The following is a 19,691-nucleotide window of genomic DNA, read 5'->3' as shown; positions in this document are numbered from 1 at the left end:
AAGTTATGGGATGGCATCAAGGCAATCAAGCACAAAGAAAGGAAAAGATCATTAAGACAGGGATGAAAACACAGATCAAAGTTGACACCAGAAGAGACTTGAAAACCCCTACAGTGAACAGAGGAGACGAGGACATAAGAGAGTCCGAAGGGCAGCCCAAGGAGACCAAGTATTAACATGGAATGGCAGAACCTGGAGTTATGACCCTCAAAGGCTGCGCATGTCTCAAGCTGAAAGGATTCTGCAGGCAAAATACTGAACAACGAGCACAAGAAGCATCTAAATAAAATGAAAGCTTACCAAGAGTTAGCTGGCAGACAACCATTTCAGAAACATGCCATCCATAAATGACGGTACCGAAAACTAGTGATACTAGGACATTGGTAAAATTCAAATAAAATCGCAAGGCTCCAGAAATAAATGAATATCGATGGAGATGTTTCAACAGACAGACAGAATACTGGAAATGGTCAACGGTCTTTGTAAGAAATTCGGAAGACAGCTATCTGGCCACCCGACTCAAGAAGATCCAAACTCAGTCATACCTATGCCTGAGAAAGATGACCCAACACAAGGTCATGGTTCTGATCACATGCACCTCAAATCTCACGGAATATAACTTAAAAACTATTGCAGCGGTACATCAGTGAGGAACTACCAGAAATTCAAGACAGATTCAGAACATGAAACAAGAGATAGTGTTACTAACATCCAATGGGGCTTGGATGAAAGCAGAGAATATCAGCAAGGTGTTTCCTTTGGTGTTAGCGATTATACAAAGGCATTCAACTGCGCACGTCCTGACAAACTATGGATAGCATTGCAAAGAATGGAAGTCAAAGAACACTTCTGGTTGCTCAGGCAGACCCTCCTCTAAGTAGCCCCAAGACGGTCCTTCCATCAGAACACTGCCTGGTTTAAAGCCAGGAACGGTGTGAGTCAGGTCGCATCCTTTCACGAAACTTATTCAATCTGTATGCTGATCGACCGATCCACAACACTGGACTCTATGCAGAGGCATGGAGGAAGGCACATTAAGAACCTGTGTCACGGAGATGACACACCTTGCTCAGTGAGAGTGAGGCAGACTTGAGCACCGATTGATGAAGGTCAAAGGCGGCCGCCTCCTGTGTGGATCACAGCTCAGCATCAAGGAAACAAACCCTCTCAACAGGACCAAGAAGCAACAACACGGCAGAGAGAAGATTGAAGCTGTCGACAACTGCATTTCCTTAGGGCCACCTCAAGCCACAGTCAAGACATCAAAGGGCACATTGCATTGGCTCCATGTGCGGCAGAAGACTTTTAATTACAGTGTTACAAAGATGTCACCGTAAATACTAAGGCGCCTGACCCAGGCCATGGTGTTTTCAATCACCACACCTACATGGGAAAGCTGGACCATGAATCAGAAGGACTGAGGAAGAATTGAGCCATTTAAATTGGTGGTGGTGAAAATGACTGATTATACTATAGCTGTCCCACCCCCCCAAAAAAAATGACCAAACTCTGCCTTGGAGGGAGTATACTCTGAAAGCGCTGCTCAGAAACGGAGATGGTGCGAGTTTACAAGTACTCTCACATGTTATCAGGAGGGACCAGTCTCTACAGAAGATCAGGCTGGATAAAGCAGAGGCTCAAAAGAGGAACCCAATGAGACGGCTGGACACGGTGGCTGCAATAATAAAGACTCAACCTTTCCTAAGGAATCAGTAACAATCCCGTGACCAGTGCCCGTATAAGAAGAGAAAGGGTGGGAAGGAGGGAGGGCAGGAGACGGTGGGTGTGCAGGGGGCTCTGAGTTCCCCTTGATGGTCATGGGATCATTTGGAAAAGATGGTGACTGTTTCTCAACATGCTGGCTATACCGAACATGACTGGATCGTACGTGTCAGAAGTGTTGGATTGGCAAATGTCTTGTGACCTATATTTAAAACACAGTAAAGTGAGTCCGTTGTTTTTTAAGGGAGCGAGAGAAAAGACCAACAGACAGAGGAAGGCCAGGCGAAGATGGGAGCAGAGATGAGAATGAGGCCTTGACTAGCCGAGGAACACCAAGGAGTCAGTCCCACCACCACCAGAGGCTGATCCTGCGCCTCCCCACCAGCCCCTCCATCCCCGCAGAGGCCCTGAAGGAGCGGGGCCCTGCTGGCATCTTGAGTGTGGACTTCTAGCCTCCAGAACTGTGAGAGAAGACAGTGTTGCTGAATCAAGGCACCCAGCCGTGGAACTTCAGTTACAGCTGCCCTCGTCAACTGACACTGCTGTTCCGTAGAGAGGCAAGGCCAAGAAACGTCTCCTCCCTGTTTCCTGAAGAAAGCAGGCGCAAGGAAGCCAGGGTGTCTCCCCCTTTCACCCTGCTGTTAGAATGGGTCACTGTCTTGTGGGTGTTCGGCCTCAGCCTTGAAGGAGCTTCCCAAGGCTGGGTGAGGTGCTGAGCAGACGGAGGGTGCTCAAAGGCCCTGAGAAAGACCAAGGTGGGCCTGCTATAGACAAGATGGCAGCTCCCACTGAGAGCCCGTGAGAACATTCCTTGCGGGCATGCATCGTCATTAAACAGCACCTCCTCCATCCAAAAGCAATTCGGCCAATACATCAAACCGAGACTTTCTGGGGAAAGTATTTGCACAAGATGGATATGATTCAGGTCCCACGTTTCAGGACAGGCCTGGTCATGTGCAGGACCACAGAGTGATTTGTGGATCTCGTGCGAGTATAACTCAGGCAGAAAGCAGCAGGCTTGCCCATCAGGGCCATAGGCACACTGGAGCTGGACATCAATCACGCTGGGCACTGAGGGACAGGTGACTTCAATGACTGGGCTGATTAACAGCCCTGCTCAACTTTGTCCACCACACCTACCTCATGAATTGTTTAATTCAGACGATTCACCAACATGATTCAAAGCCACCACAAAACCGTACTGTGTGCTCTGCATCGGAACGGACTCCCCAAACTCCCTGTCAATTCTGACCCACGGTGGCCCTCTAGGACACAGTCGACCTGCCCCTGTGGATTTCTGAGACGGGAAATCATGACAGGGGCAGAAAGCCTCATCTTTGTCCTCCAGAACACATTTCTGTTAGCAGCCCCTGTGCCAGCTGGGCTCCCACTGACTCAACGGCAGTGGGTTATCTGGACGCATAGAGGAGTTAGGTGAATATATGCCGGGCGAGGTCACACATTTCAGCTGACCTTCCAGGGGATCATGAAGCCAGGGCCTAAGCCCTCAACCAAAGGGACCAGAGCTTCGGGAGTTCAGAAAAAGGTGAAGCCATGGACACTCACAAAGGATGATGGTGGGGACATCCATGTGGGGCAGGCAAGTGATCAACCCACATGGCAGGAATGGAGCAGGAAGTCCTCTGCTAACAAGGAAAGGAGTGGACAATAAGGCTGAAACCAGACTCGATACCAGAACGTCTGGGTGTGCACATAGGCACCTGTGTGTGCGTGCAGGAGCCTATATGGAGACAGAAAGGCCTACAAAGCAGTGCTCAGGAACACGGACTGCAAAGGGCATTTCAAGACAAACTTGAGTGAAGTCATCCGGCGACAGCGTGCTGAGTTGCGGTGATGCTGGGGGCTGTGCCATTGGTACTTCACATGTCAGTGGGGTTAGCCATGGGCGACCACTCTCAACAAACTTCCGGACACTTCTTCAGACCAGGAGGAAATGTCTAGCAACCTACTTCGGAAAATGAGTCAATGAAAACTTAGGGGTCACCACGGATCATGCCCGACTCTTGATTCGGACGAGCCATCGGTCGGGTTCACTCCTGCAGGAGGCCCTCGTGGACAGAGGAAGCAGAGGTCCCTCCAGGGCGAGGGAGATGGATTGGCACCGTAGCTGCAATGATGGGCAATCAGGATGACACAGGGTCAGGCGACCCATTCCCGAGGTACACAAGCCCACTAGGAACCAGAGATGAGTCAGCCAAGGCTCTAAGTAAAAGGCTGATGAAAACCACGGAGAAGAGAGGTCAGTGCTAATACACAGGCTGACAACCCAGGAGGTGGGTGACTGGCGGCAACACTAACAGATATCAGGAAGGGGAACATGACCAGTTTCAGTTTCCCGCTAGACTCCCTGTGGAGTAAGCACCCTAGGGTAAGCCCCATTGGCCTACAACCTTACAGCATCCCCTCCTGTTGTGTTGGCCGGGCAAGGACTTCATTTTCACCAGCAGAACAGAGCAGAGATGACATGACATCACCCCTTGGACTAAGTTACATCATCTGGCAAAGTGAGAGGGGGCACACATCATTATGGGAGGCTCCATCTCAGAGGACTGGAACGAGAAAGACACCCCAAATGGCTGTGAAGAAGCAAATGGGCATGCTGGAAACGGCCTATGGGGAGCACTTGCAAAAACTTTTTTTTAATGTTTTTTAAACCGCATTGCCTTCAAGTCCATCGCCACTCAGTGTGACCCCATAACGTTACAAAGGAAGGTGTGAAGAAGCCCAGCTGGCCATCGTGGAGAGAGGTGGGGTAGGGGCTGGGGTTCAAGCCACAAGCAGTAATAGGAGATAGAAGAGATGGAGGGACCCTAGGGAGGAGCTCACACGTTCTCCCCAATGTCCTCCCAGGAGCTCTGTAGATTCTCTGCTGACACAGGGCAAGCACTCGGAGCCCAGAAGCCAGCGGTACAGCAAGGGGCTGCCACCTGCCACCTTGCGGAGAGGACCAGTTTCCTCGGGCCTCACGCCAAACCCACCTGCCACTCAGGGCACGGGGCCTTTGCCGGGCGAATGGGAGCACACTGCAGGAAGCTTCTCTTGGAGAGGAGCTGAAAAGGATTGAAATGTTCTCATAGTTTATGTCTGTATGTATGTATGCATGCATGCATACATGTATGTATGTATATGTATACACAGACACACACACATACATATAAACTTCAAAGAAGTAAGACAATTTTGAACATTTTGCTCTGGAATGTTTTACATGATGGGTATAACATACCCTGTGCCCATAGGCCAGAGTCAATCGCCAGTCTCGCCTCACCTCACCTCACCCTGCCCTGCGTGATTCATTCGCTGGAAAACCCCAAGCATCTGATAAAGTCGGCCAAGAATGCTTTCGTGTACGTGTCTACAAGAAAAGGGCCTCTTCTTAAACAGCATCACAGTTTTGCTACTTGTCTTTTTAACCTTCACCAATACTGCCACATTCATTTAAACAGCCTCAACTTTGCAGATCTGTCCATCTGGCAGTCCGTCTGTCCGTCCGTCCATCTATCCATCTCCCTCTTTCACAGTTGTGCTGTTGAAATTCAGATCCAAGCAAGATGTGCGTGCTGCGTTTGGGTGGGTTTTTGCGTCTCTATGTCGATGGGGTCTACCCTGGTCCTGCAGTGTTCTTCCTCTTCACTGGTTTTAAGACCCCTTTTCAATTAATTAAATGACCATATAATTTATAATACTCGTCCTCTCTCCCTTCTTTAGACTTCTCTAATTTTCTCCAGGATAATATGTGTGTGTTTGTTTTAATTCTTTTAAGAGAGCAAATCCTTGAAGAGTCGGGACGCTGGCGTGTTATGTTCAGCCCCCACAGAGCTCTGCTGTTCACCACATCCGCCTGCCCGTTCACTTGCTGCTCTACCATTAACCATGACTGCTGAATGACAAGGGCCCTGGTGGCACAGCGGCCATGAGTTGGGCTGTTCGAAACCACCAGTCGTGCTTTGAGGGAAAGATGAGGCTTTTTACTCCCATAGAGAGTAACGGTCTTAGAAACTAACCGGGCATTTCTAATCTGTCCTATCAGTCACTATGAGTTGGCATCTATTCAATAGCAGTGAGTTTGCCTCTAGGGTTTGGGCTTTACCTCTGTTGTCTGAATAAGATGACAGTGCAGATGATGGTGATGGGGGCAACAGTGGTGACAGTAATGAAGACAGCATTGACTGGACAGTCACTTTACGTGCTAATGTCTTCTCAAGACCTGCTCTCTGATTTTTTAAATAACTCAATGGGGGCTCATGCAACTCTTATCACAATCCATACTACACCCAGTGTATGCCAAGCACATTTGTTGCCCTCATCATTCCCAAAACTTTTGCTTTCTACTTGAGCCCTCGGTATCACCTCATTACCCCCCCTCCCTCCTGAACCCCTGATGAGTTATAAATTAATATTATGTTCCCCCTTTCTACCTCACCTTCCCTCCGCCCTCTGCTCTCTTGATTTTAACGTACCCTTAAAGAATTGGTACAGAGAAATTTTCACTTGTTTTCATTTTAGAAGGGCAGCATGGAGGGATGAGGATTTTTTTAATATATAAATGACTTCATTGGTGACTCTTCCAGCTTTTATAACAATCCATACATCCACTCTATCAAGCACATTTGTACATATGTGGCCATCATCCTTTTCAAGACATTTTCTTTCTACTTGAGTCCTTGGTATCGGCTCTTCTTTTTTCCCTCCCTACCCACCCCCACCATGAATCCTTGAAAATTTAAAAAATATTATTATTTTCATATCTTACACTGTCTGCTGTCTCCCTTCACCCATGTTTCTGTTGTTTGTCCCACTGGAGAAGTGGGTTATACATCATAGATCTTTGCAATCGGATTCCCCAGGAATGAAGATGTTACATAAATGACAAAAGAAAAAAAATTTATGAGGAAATAGAATGAAGAAACAATGGAATTTTTCCATGCTGTGTCACCTTGACCTAAACACATAGCTTAAAAAAACAGAGTAAAGTAAAATCAGTTTGACCATTGAGATGAAAAGTACATCACACTCATAATCCATATATTTAGTAGCATTTTATCATTGCAAAGCACTTTTTTGTTTCCTGTTTTGCTGCTGCTGAAAATGTACACTGCAAAACGTACACCGATTCAACAGGGTCTGCATGTACAATCCAGCGCCAATGCTGATCTTCTTCAAGTAGTCAATGACTCACATCCTTTTTCAGAATTGCTCCTTCTCTATAAACATGACCTTCCTCCCAGCGCTGTTCTCATAGACAGATAGTTCTTTAAGAACACTACTTAAGGCAAACATTCTTCATTAGTTAAACTACCCTAAGGAGCCCTGGTAGTTTTTAGCATTGCACCCAAAACAACAAGGCCAATGGTTCAAACCAACCAGCCACTCGGTAGGAGAAAGATGAGGCTGCCAGCACCGTCAGAGATTGACAGCCTCGTAAGCCCTATGTAGGTCTCTCTGGGTTAGAACAGACTTAATGGCAGTGGGGTTTGTTTGGGGGGTTATGGAACTCAAGTACAGAGTGACTTACACATTAGGCCGCTACCCTCAAGGCAGGCAGTTCAAACCACTGTCTGTCCCCTGAAAGAGTTGCAGGCTCGGAAACCTTATTTCAGGTTGCAATGAGTTGGAATCATTTGAAGAGCGGTGGGATTGGGAGTGTTTGGTCTGAAGATGACTGAATATCTGTGCAATAGCCTCAAGTGTTCATCAGCCCTCTGTGTCTCCAGAAAGGCCAGATTCTATGAGAATCTGAAAGTCTGTCCTGAATCCCCTCGTCTCCCGCTCCATGACCAAGATCCTTGCCAAGAATTCAGAGCACCTTGTTACATATTAGCAAAGCATGACCCCAACTACCAGATAAGCTGACAAAGCAAGCTGGGTAAAATGTGAACAGCAGAATCATGGTGACAAATAGGTGAGGATTCCACCAGATGGGCAGTTCAGCGGGGCAACTTTACCCCCAAGGGGACCCTGGGTGACACTGGGGATATGTTGATGGGCACAGTTGGGGCCGTGTGATTGGAGTGTTTTTTTGTGTTGTTTTTGGAAGACATTTTAAAATCATAGCTTTATTGACATATCTTACACAATCCAGTATAGCCATTTACATACAATTCTGTTGCCCAGTGCCCTGAGAGGGGTTACATAATCATCAGTGCCATCAGCTCCCTACTCCCCCCTCCCATCTTCCTCTACCCTCAGGGAACCGTTACTCCAGCTAACTGCTTCCGAATGGGTATCTATTAACATTCCCGTACTGAACCTTTTACATATACAAGTGAGCATACGTGAATCTAACATGATTAATGAGGTAAAACAATACCTTGCTAGTAAGGGAAAGAAATATTGAGTAAGTAGAGGATATTTATATGGTTGATCAGTGCTATACTGAACCCTAGATTTTTTTTAAAGTCATTTTATGAGGGATGGAGTATTTGTTTTGAACCCAGCTTCTTTCCAGTCCTGCAGCAGTTAATGCCCAGAGAAGGCTCGATCTCAGATATTCTGCCGCCAAGCACTGGTGACAAGCATCCACAGCAGCCACCACCTCTGAGAAGTACCCGGATCTGCAGCATGGGGGCAAGGAGCTCCTAAACCCAAGGAGCAGTGAGTAATGGTCTCTCCCAGTCATTGAACTGTTGTTGGGGGGGAGTTCTGGTCTCCCACTCTTAAAGGAGCCAAAAGAAGCCTCGAGGGGCCGTCAGGAATCAGTGGCACATGCGGGATCTGAGACTGGATGGTGCTCCCCGTTCTTCCTCTTCTTCTCCTGGTGATGACTTCTCCCTGGGCTCAGACTTGCTGCTGTCACAATGGTGAGACTCACAGGGAGATGGGTTGTGACAAAGAGGCTGCCTGGCCTGTTCTAGGCCAACCTGACACCTGGTCAGGGGGGACCTGACAGGCACCTGGTCTAATCAAGTCTGGCTCATGAGTAGAAAGGTGCTTAATGAGATTCTGAAGGAATGGTGTTTTGTTTTAGAAGTAGATTGGCAGGCCTTTCTTCTGAGGTGCCCTGAGGTCGACTCACACCCTCAACCTTTCAGTTAGCAGCTGAGCTGTTGTGACAAATACTAGTCTAATTCTCTTAGGGCCTGGGACTAAAGCTCTCCCGCCATCGAGATGATGCCGACTCACAGTGACCCTTTATGGTAGAACTGCCCCTGTGGGGTTCCAAGACTGAAACTCTTTACAGGAGTAGAAAGCCCTGTCTGTCTCCCTCGGAGCTAGCTGATGGTTTCAAACTGCTGACCTTGCAGACTGCAGCCCAATGCATATCCACTGTGTCACCATGGACCTGGTAATAAGAAGTCTGCCTTGTCTCTCCATGACAAACCTGAGGCTGGTCAGGTTGGAGGGAAACCCTCAGTCCTAGCTCTTCTTTCATTCTTTCTACCTGAAGAATAAGGAGCAGGGCAGCTAAGAAGAAGCCGTCATTTGGGCCCCGATTCAGACAGGATTCAGAAGATAATTCAGATATTATCGGGTCTTAAGAGGTCCCCTGCCTGCCCAAACTGAAGTTTCATACTTCAAAGATAGATTGTTAATTACACATTATGATCCCAATTATATCCGAGTGCTTTATAAAGCAGGATCTCTGCTGAACAATTTTATCGTTTTAATTCTTTTCTTCCATCATTTTTAATAACTACGCTCTGGGTTTTATTGCATTAAGCTACAATTAAGAAAGAAAAGTCCTCTATATTTTAAATCCATTTAAATTTTCACTCTTGTCTCTTTTTAACTTAAAGAATTCCTCTGCTATCTGTAATGATGCAGCACACAATGTAGACAAAAGAAATAACTTAGCTAAAATGAACTGAATTCTATTTAGGCAGAAAAAAATGCCTGCCAACTTACTTGTCGCATGAGGTCTTCCTTTAAGGATAGCGAAACCCAGGTTCTGAGAGGGCAAAGGGAAACACACGAGAGAGGTGGGCATGGGGACAGCAGTGGGTCAATGGGAGAAGGCCTGACTTCATTGTGGGAGATCCAGGTTGTATTTCCGGCCAATGCACCCACCCCATGTTTATCAGTGGAGCACTGGGTGTTGCTATGATGCTGAACAGGTTACAGCTGTGTCTCCAGATTAAGTGGTCCACAGGCACCATGAAGATGGCGGCTCATGGCCACGCAGCACTGCGCCACTCAACAGTGGCTAACGATAAACATCCAATCATCAACCTCATTGGAAGTCACCGTCCACACAGATTACAGCCTAGGAAACCCATGGGCAGTTCTGTCCAGTCACAAGGGGGCCCTCTGAGTCTAAAATTCTTTCAAGAGCAACCAACTTCCACTATTAACCAGTAAAATGACTCCACGGTCCTGTGCAAACCTACCCTTGCTGGATGGCATTTGCTTTCCAGTAGTGAGACAATGTATCTATCATGAGCAAGAGTAAAAGGTCTTAATACTGGACCACCAGCACACAGGCTGTGGCTGAGCAATATTTATCTGGCTGGTGAGGCATATTTTTGTGTGATCGATATGCGAATGACTGCCTTCTTTCCCTGAGTATCCTATAATCGATGGGTAAGCAAACTGTTTGGTAAAGAGCTTAGCAGCAAATATTTGAGGCTTTGTGGGCCAGCCACAGGGTCCCTGCTGTGACCACTCCACATCGTCGTTGCGGTACAGAAGTAGTCCTAGACCAGCGACCTGTAGGTCGCAATCCCTTTGGGAGTCAAACGACCCTTCCAGAGGGGTCTCCCATTCATAACAGTAGCAAGATGACAGTTATGAAGTAGCCACGAAAGTAATTTCATGGTGGAGGGGGGGCGGTCACCACAACATGAGGAACTGTGAAAGGGTTACGGCATGAGGAAGGTTTAGACCACTGTCCTAGACAAAGATGAGACAAGAGATGTAGTGTATGCAACTCAAACTTTACTTCCGTGGGCCCTGTCTTAGTTGTCAAGGAGCTTCAGTGGTATTGGGCAGCTAACGCCAAGGTACGCAGTTCAGACCACGGGAGAAAGACGAGGTTGCCTGCTCCCCTCCAGACTGATACTCCCAAAACCCCACAGAGGAAGTCCTGCCCTGTACGGTCACGATGAGTCAGTGGCAGGGAGTGTTTGGTGCCCGTCTCAGAGCACTAGGACGCAGGGGTAGAGGAGAAGCCTGCACAGGAAGCAAGAAAGCTGCAGAAATAAGCAGAGAGCCAGCAGGCTTGAAATGGGATAAACAGAGACTATGGCAACCGCCCATCCTCCACACTGAGGAGGGAGCTCCTAAGAGCAAAAGCGCGTCTGTCTGCTAGGAAAAGAGTCATTTCTCAACCATGTTTGTTTTAAGGTGCAAGGGTTTCCCCCAACAGAAGCCCCTTCCATGCTATCCCGGGGCTGCTCCCTAACCTGGAGGTCCATTTCTGGTTGTTGCTGCTGCTGCTGCTAGTTGCCATGGAAATGGCTCTGACGCTCATCAAAGCGCTACCGAAGGAAACGCCGTCCAGTTGGGCACCGTCTTCATGACCGCAAAAATGACAGAGCTGGTTGCTATGGCGATTATGACAACCCACCGCACCGAGAATCTTTCCTTTCCTCCGCCCTCTGTTGACCAAGCATGCTGTCCAGACACTTCTAGAGATTGGTCTTGCCTGGTGGCACATCCAAAGTACACAACATGGCTTCTCACCAACCAGGAGCATCCCATCTTTATTTCTACTAAGATAAAAATTGGAACTGGAGCTCATCCCAGGTGCTTCGAAAACTGCCTGATCTGGTGGCACCCTTTTGACTGCACTTCAGAGAAGGAGCCAGCCAGGCCAGGGTTGCAGCCGGTGGTCACTGAGCACAAAGAGTAACTGGTCCACCAGGGAATGCACCCACCCAGCAACACAGAAACCACCCAGGAACCACTCCCAGTCCTGAATGGCCAGGGAGGGCTCCGGGTGCCTGGAACAGCAGAGGTCCTCCCCTGTGCCCTCCCTCTGACCTCCTCCACGCACACGCTGCACATCCTGTTCATCAGCAGTCCTCTCGGCTCTCCTGCAAAGAGGAGTCAGCACCCAGCTGCTGCCCTTCCCTCAGTCTCCCTGATTCTGCCCTTAACCCTACCCAAGATTATTCTCATGCTCAAGTCTGATCATGCCCACCCTCGGCTCAAAAGCCTCTCTCTAGTGGACCCCAGAGTCCTGGCTCTAAGAGGAATTCAAGGCACTAGGCAATCTGAACCCTAATTCTCATTACCTGCCTAATCACCCCGCAGCCCACCCCCATCATTCAGTCAAGGTGTGTCCTCAGACAAACCAGGTATACCTAACTCGGGACCCATCACTGCTCTCCCCCTAACCAGGAAGACTCCTCCCCTGGAGCGCCTCACCGCTGGCTCCCTCGCCTCCTTTGAGTTTCTGCTTAAACTTTGCTTCAGGGGGCTCTCCCAGATCACAACCCTGCCCTCCTTCAGAGCCCCTGGGTGGTGTAAATGGTTGTGCACTCGGCGGCGAACAAAAAGGTTCTAGGTTCAAGTCCATCCAGAGGCACCGTGGAAGAAAAGCCTGGCAGCCTACTTCCAAAAAAGCATTGGAAATGTCTGGAAGCACAGGACGACTCTGTCTACTGCAGGGAGGCACCATGAGTCAGTAAAGTCCACAGAAAAGGTGGCATCTTATTACCCTCCTACACCCCCACCCCCACCCCAGGTCTCCCTGGTGCCCTCCTTGTGTTACGTTTTCTCCACAGCACCCAGCAGCATCTGGCAGACTGCACATGTCGCATGGTCATTCATTTGCTTATGGCCTGATTTTGCAGATGCTAGAATGCCAAGAACAGACACAGGCAGAGTAGGTATGCAAGGCACATTGATGGAATACACTGATGCCTTCATGCCTGTCTGCTCTGGAGGATCTAAGGCTATACCTGCACTGCACCACCACCACCACCACCACCACCACCACCACCACCACCACCACCACCACCACCACACACACACACACACACACACACACACACACACACACACTTTTTCATCTCTTATTTTCCTTCAGTTTAATTTATTCTGGTCTCTCCCTTTGCCGTTCTACATCACTCCTATACTTATCCACCGCATCCCTGTTCACATCATTCCCTCCGTCCGTCCACTGCTATCTAGAAACATCTACGCAGAAGAATTTAGATACATATTTTTAATTCCACTTCTATAAACTCCTCAATTCACCATAAGATACGCTATTAACTTAAGAGTTGACAGTGATGTTAAAAAAGAAGAGATCTCACTGGCCACCTGTGGAGAATGAAAGATCACTGCATAAGAAAGCATCCAGGCATGGCTGCTGCCTCTCCTGCACACACTGTGACCTGAGTCAAATAAAAGGAGGGAAAGAAAAACAATCGCCCTGAAGTGCTTCTGGACAGAAATTCAGGAGGGGTTGAGAGCAGCATCAGGGAGACCTTCTTGTGGCTCCTAACAAAATAACTCAACCCGTGGGTGGTGCAGACATTCCTGGATGCCCACTGAAAGGTAGGAGGCTGTGAGCCCACCCAGAAGGGTCAGAGAAGAAATGACTGGCAGTCCGATTCAGAAAAGACACTCATGGAAAACCCCTCAATTGTACCCTTTCATCACCCACATGTCCGGAAATGAACTCACCCAGTGGCTGAGTTTTCAAAGAAACATTAGACGTGTCTATATGGAAAATCTAAGTGATATAGAGATACACACACCTTATCATAATCAACCAGTTGAAATTTAAAAGCAGAGCATTTACCCCAAAGTTCAGAATCGTTAGGAAAGAGGGAGAAAAGGAAACAGGAAAATGCAGAGAGGAAGCGGGATAAGCAATGCTACGCTACAGAGACCGCAATCGGTGACATGAAACAAAATGGGTATTAATCAGTGCATGTAAACAGCACTGAAGCTCCAGCTCAGGGATCAGCTCAAACAGGATCTAATGAAGGGAGAGGAAGAGAGTGGAGCACATCCTGGCCCACCAAGCCCTGAGGATGATCTTCCTGCTCAGAGCAGCCAATGCACAGGGAGGACATAGGGCCGGCCCCACTACGAGACACGATGTCCTCACTGACCCACAGACATACGGAAGACAACACGGGAGGCACAGGTCGGGAATTGTGCCCGATCTTAGCCCACCACACGGAGGTAAAATACTAAGGGCGTGCAACAGAACAGCAAGGGGAGCAGAGCAATGAAGTCCCCAGGGAGTACCAAAAATAGAGAGGGACCAGGGCATGGCACCCCATCAGACTCAACTGGAAAACATTCCTAAAAGTCAACAAACAGACCCTGAACTATTTATAGGCTTTTATTTTATTTATTTTATTGTCGTTGATTATTTTGTTGTTATTGTTATTGTTTTCTTTTGTTGCTTGGTTTTGCTGTCTTGTTTTGTGCATATTATTATCTCTGCAGGTCATCTAGATAAGAAAGACAGGATAGACAATCCAGAGGAGCAAACAACTGGACTTATGGGCGGGGGAGCGGGGTAGACAAGGGAGAAGGGGAGAGGGGGAAGAAGGAACTAAAAAGTGACCTAAAATCAATGAAGAGCAAGCAGGGTGTAGGAGGCCTGGTAGAGCTTGATCAAGGGCAATGTAACCAGAGGAATTACTGAAACCCAAATGGAGGCTGAGCACGATAGTGGAACAAGAAGAAAGTAAAAGGAAATAGAGGAAGGAACTAGGAAGCAAAGGGCATTTATAGAGGTCTAAATACAGGCATGTACCTATGTAAATAAAGTTAATTATATATGACAATGGGGAAATAGATCTATGTACACATATTTATAGGCTTAGTATTAAGGTAGCAGATGGACATTAGACCTCTACTCAAGTACTCTCTCAACACAAGAACACTTTGCTCTAATAATCCAGCATTCTGCGATGCTCACCTTCCCAAGGCAAAATGTGTGCATAAGCAAATGTGGTGAAGAAAGCTGATGGTGCCCAGGTATCAAAAGATATAGTATCTGGGATCTTAAAGACTTGAAGACAAACAAGCGGCCATCTAGCTCAGAAACAACAAAGCCCACATGGAAGAAGCACACCAGTCTGTGTGATCACAAGGTATTGAAGGGATCAGATATCAGCCATCAAAGAACAAAAACTCATATCACTGTGAATGAGGGGGAGTGTGGAATGGAGGCTCAAAGCCCACCTGGAGGTAATTAGACATCCCCTTACAGAAGGGTCTCGGGGAGGAGACAAGTCAGTCAGAGTGCAGTATAGCACCGATGAAACACACTACTTTTCTCTAGTTCATTAATGCTTCCTCCCCCAACCCACCCCACTATCATGACCCCAATTCTACCTTACAAATCCAGCTAGATCAGAGCATGTTCATGAGTACAGATAAGAGCTGGAAACAGAGGGAATCCAGGACAGATAAACCCCTCAGGGCCAATAATGAGAGTAGCCATACAAGGAGGGGAAGGGGAAGGTGGGGGTAGAAAGAGAGAAACAATCGAAATGATCTGCATGTAACCCCCTCGCAGTGGGATGGACAACAGAAAAGTGGGTAAAGAAAGACATCAGTCAGTGTAAGACAATTATGACAAAATCATAATTTAAAAATTATAAAGGGATCATGAGGGAGGGAGGGAGGATGGGGGAAGGAGATGGAAAAATAAAGAGCTGATTCCAAGGACTCAAGTAGAAAGAAGATGTTTTGAGAATGATGATGGCAACAAATGTACAGATGTGCGTGACACCATGGATGGAGGCATGGAAAGGAGCTGTGTGAGCCCCCGATAAAATGATTTATTAAAAATAAAAAAAGCTTTTAAAACTGGGAGACCTTCTCTGTAAACCATCACCCAACGCACAACAGAAAGTTTTAAAATCACCAACCATAAATACCAATAAAATGGAAAACTCTTGATCCACTGAAGCAATCACCAGACTTCAAATTCCATGGGCTCCTAACTATTCAGTGAACTCAAACAAAGAACCGTTGCTAACCAGGAAGTCAGCACGCACAAAAGAAAGTTGCAGGGAACACAGCTGTGGTCTGGCTTACAGGGAGCCCCTGGGGGTCAGCATGAGTCAAGAGGGACATGACGGCAACTGTTTCTGGTAATGAAATCACGGCAGGAGCCAATGGCCCCCAGTGGCTGCCAAAGGGTGCTGGACCAAGCTGACAGGAAATGGAATGGTGGGTGGGCCAGCCTGACCACACCTGTCAACATCGCATTTCAGAAAGTGAGAGGTGCCACCAGATGGAAGTCGGATCACCCACCAGCTCCGAGTTACTTCTGCCGGAACCTGGGAGCCTGAATCCAATCTAAGCTTTCCTGGAAACACACATGATACATGGCACCCCGGGGGAGCCAGCAACAAAATCCAGATGGCGTGGAACTCCGCCGGACAAATGGCCCGGCGCCTCGGACAAACAAATTCCAAGAGTGAGCGCGGGCAGAATGCAAGCCCTGACACCCCCCAAAGGAAGAAACGTAAGAGGCTTGTCAACCAGATGCAAATTGTAGACTTTGCTGAGAGTCTCTGATTATCCAGAGATATTTTTAACCAGCTGTCAAAAAATATTTATAAGACAATCAATGGAATTTGAACATGAATATTCAGTTACATTAAGATGTAAATAAGTGTTCTTGTTTTTTTAATGTGTGTTGACAGTTAAAAAAAATATTTTATTGCAAATTTGGAGAAAACTTGCCTAGTAAATTAGTTTCTCATTTAACAATTGCTCTCCCTATCAAGGGTCAGGTCCTACAGCACAGCTCTCTTCCAAACACATGTGTTCAAACATGTCTCGATCAGCAGGTGGCTGCAGGCAAGTGCTCGCAGTGATCCGCTTCTCACTCTTATGGGGGGCCTTCAACAAAATAACAAAAGGGGGGTACGTTTTGTATCATAGAGAAAAAACTCTATTTTGTGATGCGACCTATTATCAATTTTTTAACAAAACTCAAATGGACATCTCAAACCATTGAAGCTCCTCAGTAAGTCGCTGGGACCGCTGCCGTTCCTCATGCAACGGGTTTGGGATGGAGCAAGGCTGTGAGACCATCAAGCTCAACCATGAAGAAACTGACGGAAGTCCAGAAATGCTTGAAAGACAGCCATGATTCCCTCTGGTGTGAGAGCTACTGACGTGGGATCTCACAGAGTTGAGCATTTTCAAATGTATGCAAACAACTTGGCTTCGGCAAGCTTTCAGCTGAATGGTATCTGCTTTTGCAGCCTCCAAAATTGTCCTGGAGCACCCATACACACAAGCGGGATGTGTGTGTGTGTGTGTGTGTTTGTGTGTGTGTGTGTGAGTGTGTGTGTGTGAGTGTGAGTGTGTGTGAGTGTGTGTGTGTGTGAGTGTGAGTGTGTGTGTGTGAGTGTGTGTGAGTGTGAGTGTGTGTGTGAGTGTGAGTGTGTGTGTGTGAGTGTGTGTGTGTGAGTGTGTGTGTGAGTGTGTGTGTGTGTGAGTGTGAGTGTGAGTGTGTGTGTGAGTGTGTGTGTGTGTGAGTGTGTGTGTGAGTGTGAGTGTGTGTGAGTGTGTGTGTGAGTGTGTGTGTGTGAGTGTGTGTGTGAGTGTGTGTGTGAGTGTGTGTGTGTGTGTGTGAGTGTGTGTGTGTATGTGAGTGTGTGAGTGTGTGTGTGTATGTGTGTATGTGTGTATGTGTGTGTGTGAGTGTGTGTGTGAGAGTGTGTGTGTGAGTGTGTGTGTGTGTGTGTGTGAGTGTGTGTGTGAGTGTGTGTGTGAGTGTGTGTGTGTGTGTGTGTGAGTGTGTGTGTGTGTGAGTGTGTGTGTGAGTGTGTGTGTGTGAGTGTGTGTGTGTGAGTGTGTGTGTGAGTGTGTGTGTGTGTGTGAGTGTGAGTGTGTGTGTGTGTGTGTGTGTGAGTGTGTGTGTGTGTGTGTGTTCGCGATTGTTTAAAGGAGCACAGTATTCGAGGGTGGCATTGTTCATCTTATCAGCCCCCCTGACTTTGGACTAAAAGGTGGGTGACCTCTGGGAGGGCGTTGAGTTCCAAGTTTAAAGGGCAGTTTCTAGTCTCTGGCACTCCAGTCGATCTGGTCTTTGATAGGAATTCTGAGTTTTGTTCTCCCTTTTTATCCCATTCCATCTGGGACCATGTGGTTCTTGTCTCAAAACAGGTGAGGCCGTAGTACAGGGGGACTCGTAGCTCTGCAGATTCGCTTCTTCTTTGAATCTTTGGTTTCTTCTCTCTCTCCTCTGTTCCACACTTGCAGAGATGAACAGTATGTTTCTCTGATGGTCACTCACAAGCTTCCAAGACCCCAGGTGCAATTCACCAAACTAAGAGGTATGACTTACTGTTTACATTGGTATTGGTCATCTTGTCAATACTTAATAAAGTATTGTTAGGTATTCTTATCTTGTAGAGAAGAGCCCTGGTGGTGTAGTGGGTTTGCACTGGGCTTCAATCCACATGGTTGGCAGTTCTAAACCCCCAGACGCTCTGCAGGAAAGAGACTGGGCTCTACTCCCATAAGCAGTTAGCAGTCTCAGAAACCCACACAGGGTTTGCTATGAGTCAGCATTGACTCAATGGCAGTGAATCTTGAGTTATAGAGCGACGCAAAATAGTTATAAATTAATCCGATCTTTTAAAAACCCAAATATTACTCTTCAAACAAAGATACAAATGGCTTTGGCCAATTTGATCCTGTTTTCTGTGGAAGTCACGGCCTTATATGCCCATGAGTGAGGTGATGAAGAGAGCATCAACTCTAACAAGTCAACTGCAATCAGAGTAGATCCCGACTCACAGCGCCCCGGAGGGCAGAGCAGAACTGCCCCTGTGGGATTCTGGGAAAGGAACACTTGGCGGGACTAGACATCCTCGTCTTTCTCCCCAGAGCAGCTGGGGTTAACGTGTAACCCGAGATACCAATAGGGCTTCTGAAGATTAGAAGGTTCTGAAAATCTGCAAATACAAGAGGGCTGCAAAAAGCTCATGGAAGATCAGTTATTCTCTCATTTCATTTTTCAACAAACTCTTTGAAGCCCCTTGTAGAGGCGCAGACTTGGGACTTCATGAGCTCTGTCGCAAATGAAAAACAACATGTATGCAATGCCATAAAAGATGCTCCAAACCCAAGACAAGGTGCTCGATGACCATGCAAACTGCTCACCGTTGTTGAGGACAGCCTTCTGACGGGGGCAGCTCCTGGAGCACAGCCACACCTGAGAATTAAAGAAACAAAAAAACAGCTTTTCAGTGGCTGCGGCTTCCGAGCTTTCACAAAGCCCTTTATACCGTACAGGAAAAAGAAACACGCCAACTACAAGACTGTAAGGACCAAGACGCCAGCTGACAGCAGAGAAGAGGAACCAGGGAGAGAGAAGCAGTGGGTCTGGGCAACCCAGGGCTGCAGAATAAGGTAAAGCGTCCCACAGGGAGTCAACCCCCAGGGACATCACACTAATGTGGACTTTTTTTTTTTAATTTTAACAATTTATTAGGGGCTCATACAATTCTTATCACAGTTCATACATATACATACATCAATTGTATAAAGCACATCTGTACAGTCCCTGCCCTAATCATTTTTTTCTCCTCTTTTCTTTTTTTACATTTTATTAGGGACTCAAACAACTCTTATCACCATCCATACATATACATACATCAATTGTATAAAGCACATCCATACATTCCCTGCCCCAATCATTCTCAAAGCATTTGCTCTCCACTTAAGCCCCTTGCATCAGGTCCTCTTTTTTTTTTAATGCGGACTTCTAATGACAACATGAACTCCAGAGCCACCAACGCAGGTCAAAGGCGGCGCAGAGTTCTACTAAAGGAGGCACACCCAACAAAAGAAAACCAAACTGCCTGCCATCGAGTCGTTGATAACTCAAAGTGACCCCCTTGGGCTTCTCAGATTGTAACTGCTTCCAGAAATAGAAAGCAGTCTTTCTCCTGACAAGCGGATGGTGGTTTTGAACTGCCAACTATGAAGATCGCAGCCCAACACATAACCACTATACCACCAGGCCTCCTTCCACAAAAGGAAACAACATAAATTGGGCATGA

General features: G+C 47.3%; 1 protein-coding gene across 1 annotated transcript in view; it reads right to left on the bottom strand.

Moving 5' to 3' along the window:
• Nucleotides 1–19,691, bottom strand: part of TIAM1 (TIAM Rac1 associated GEF 1) — a 464,634-nt gene that overhangs the window by 343,471 nt on the left and 101,472 nt on the right. Inside the window, exon 2 of the mRNA XM_075542381.1 lies at nucleotides 18,790–18,841. The gene's annotated coding sequence lies outside the window, so the exon portion shown is untranslated. The remainder of the gene's footprint in view (nucleotides 1–18,789; nucleotides 18,842–19,691) is intronic.

This window comes from Tenrec ecaudatus, chromosome 2 (assembly GCF_050624435.1).
Source record: "Tenrec ecaudatus isolate mTenEca1 chromosome 2, mTenEca1.hap1, whole genome shotgun sequence".
Classification (NCBI taxonomy): Eukaryota; Metazoa; Chordata; class Mammalia; order Afrosoricida; family Tenrecidae; genus Tenrec; species Tenrec ecaudatus.
Note: the sequence above shows the minus strand (reverse complement) of the source record. Positions and strands in the feature narration are given on the sequence as shown.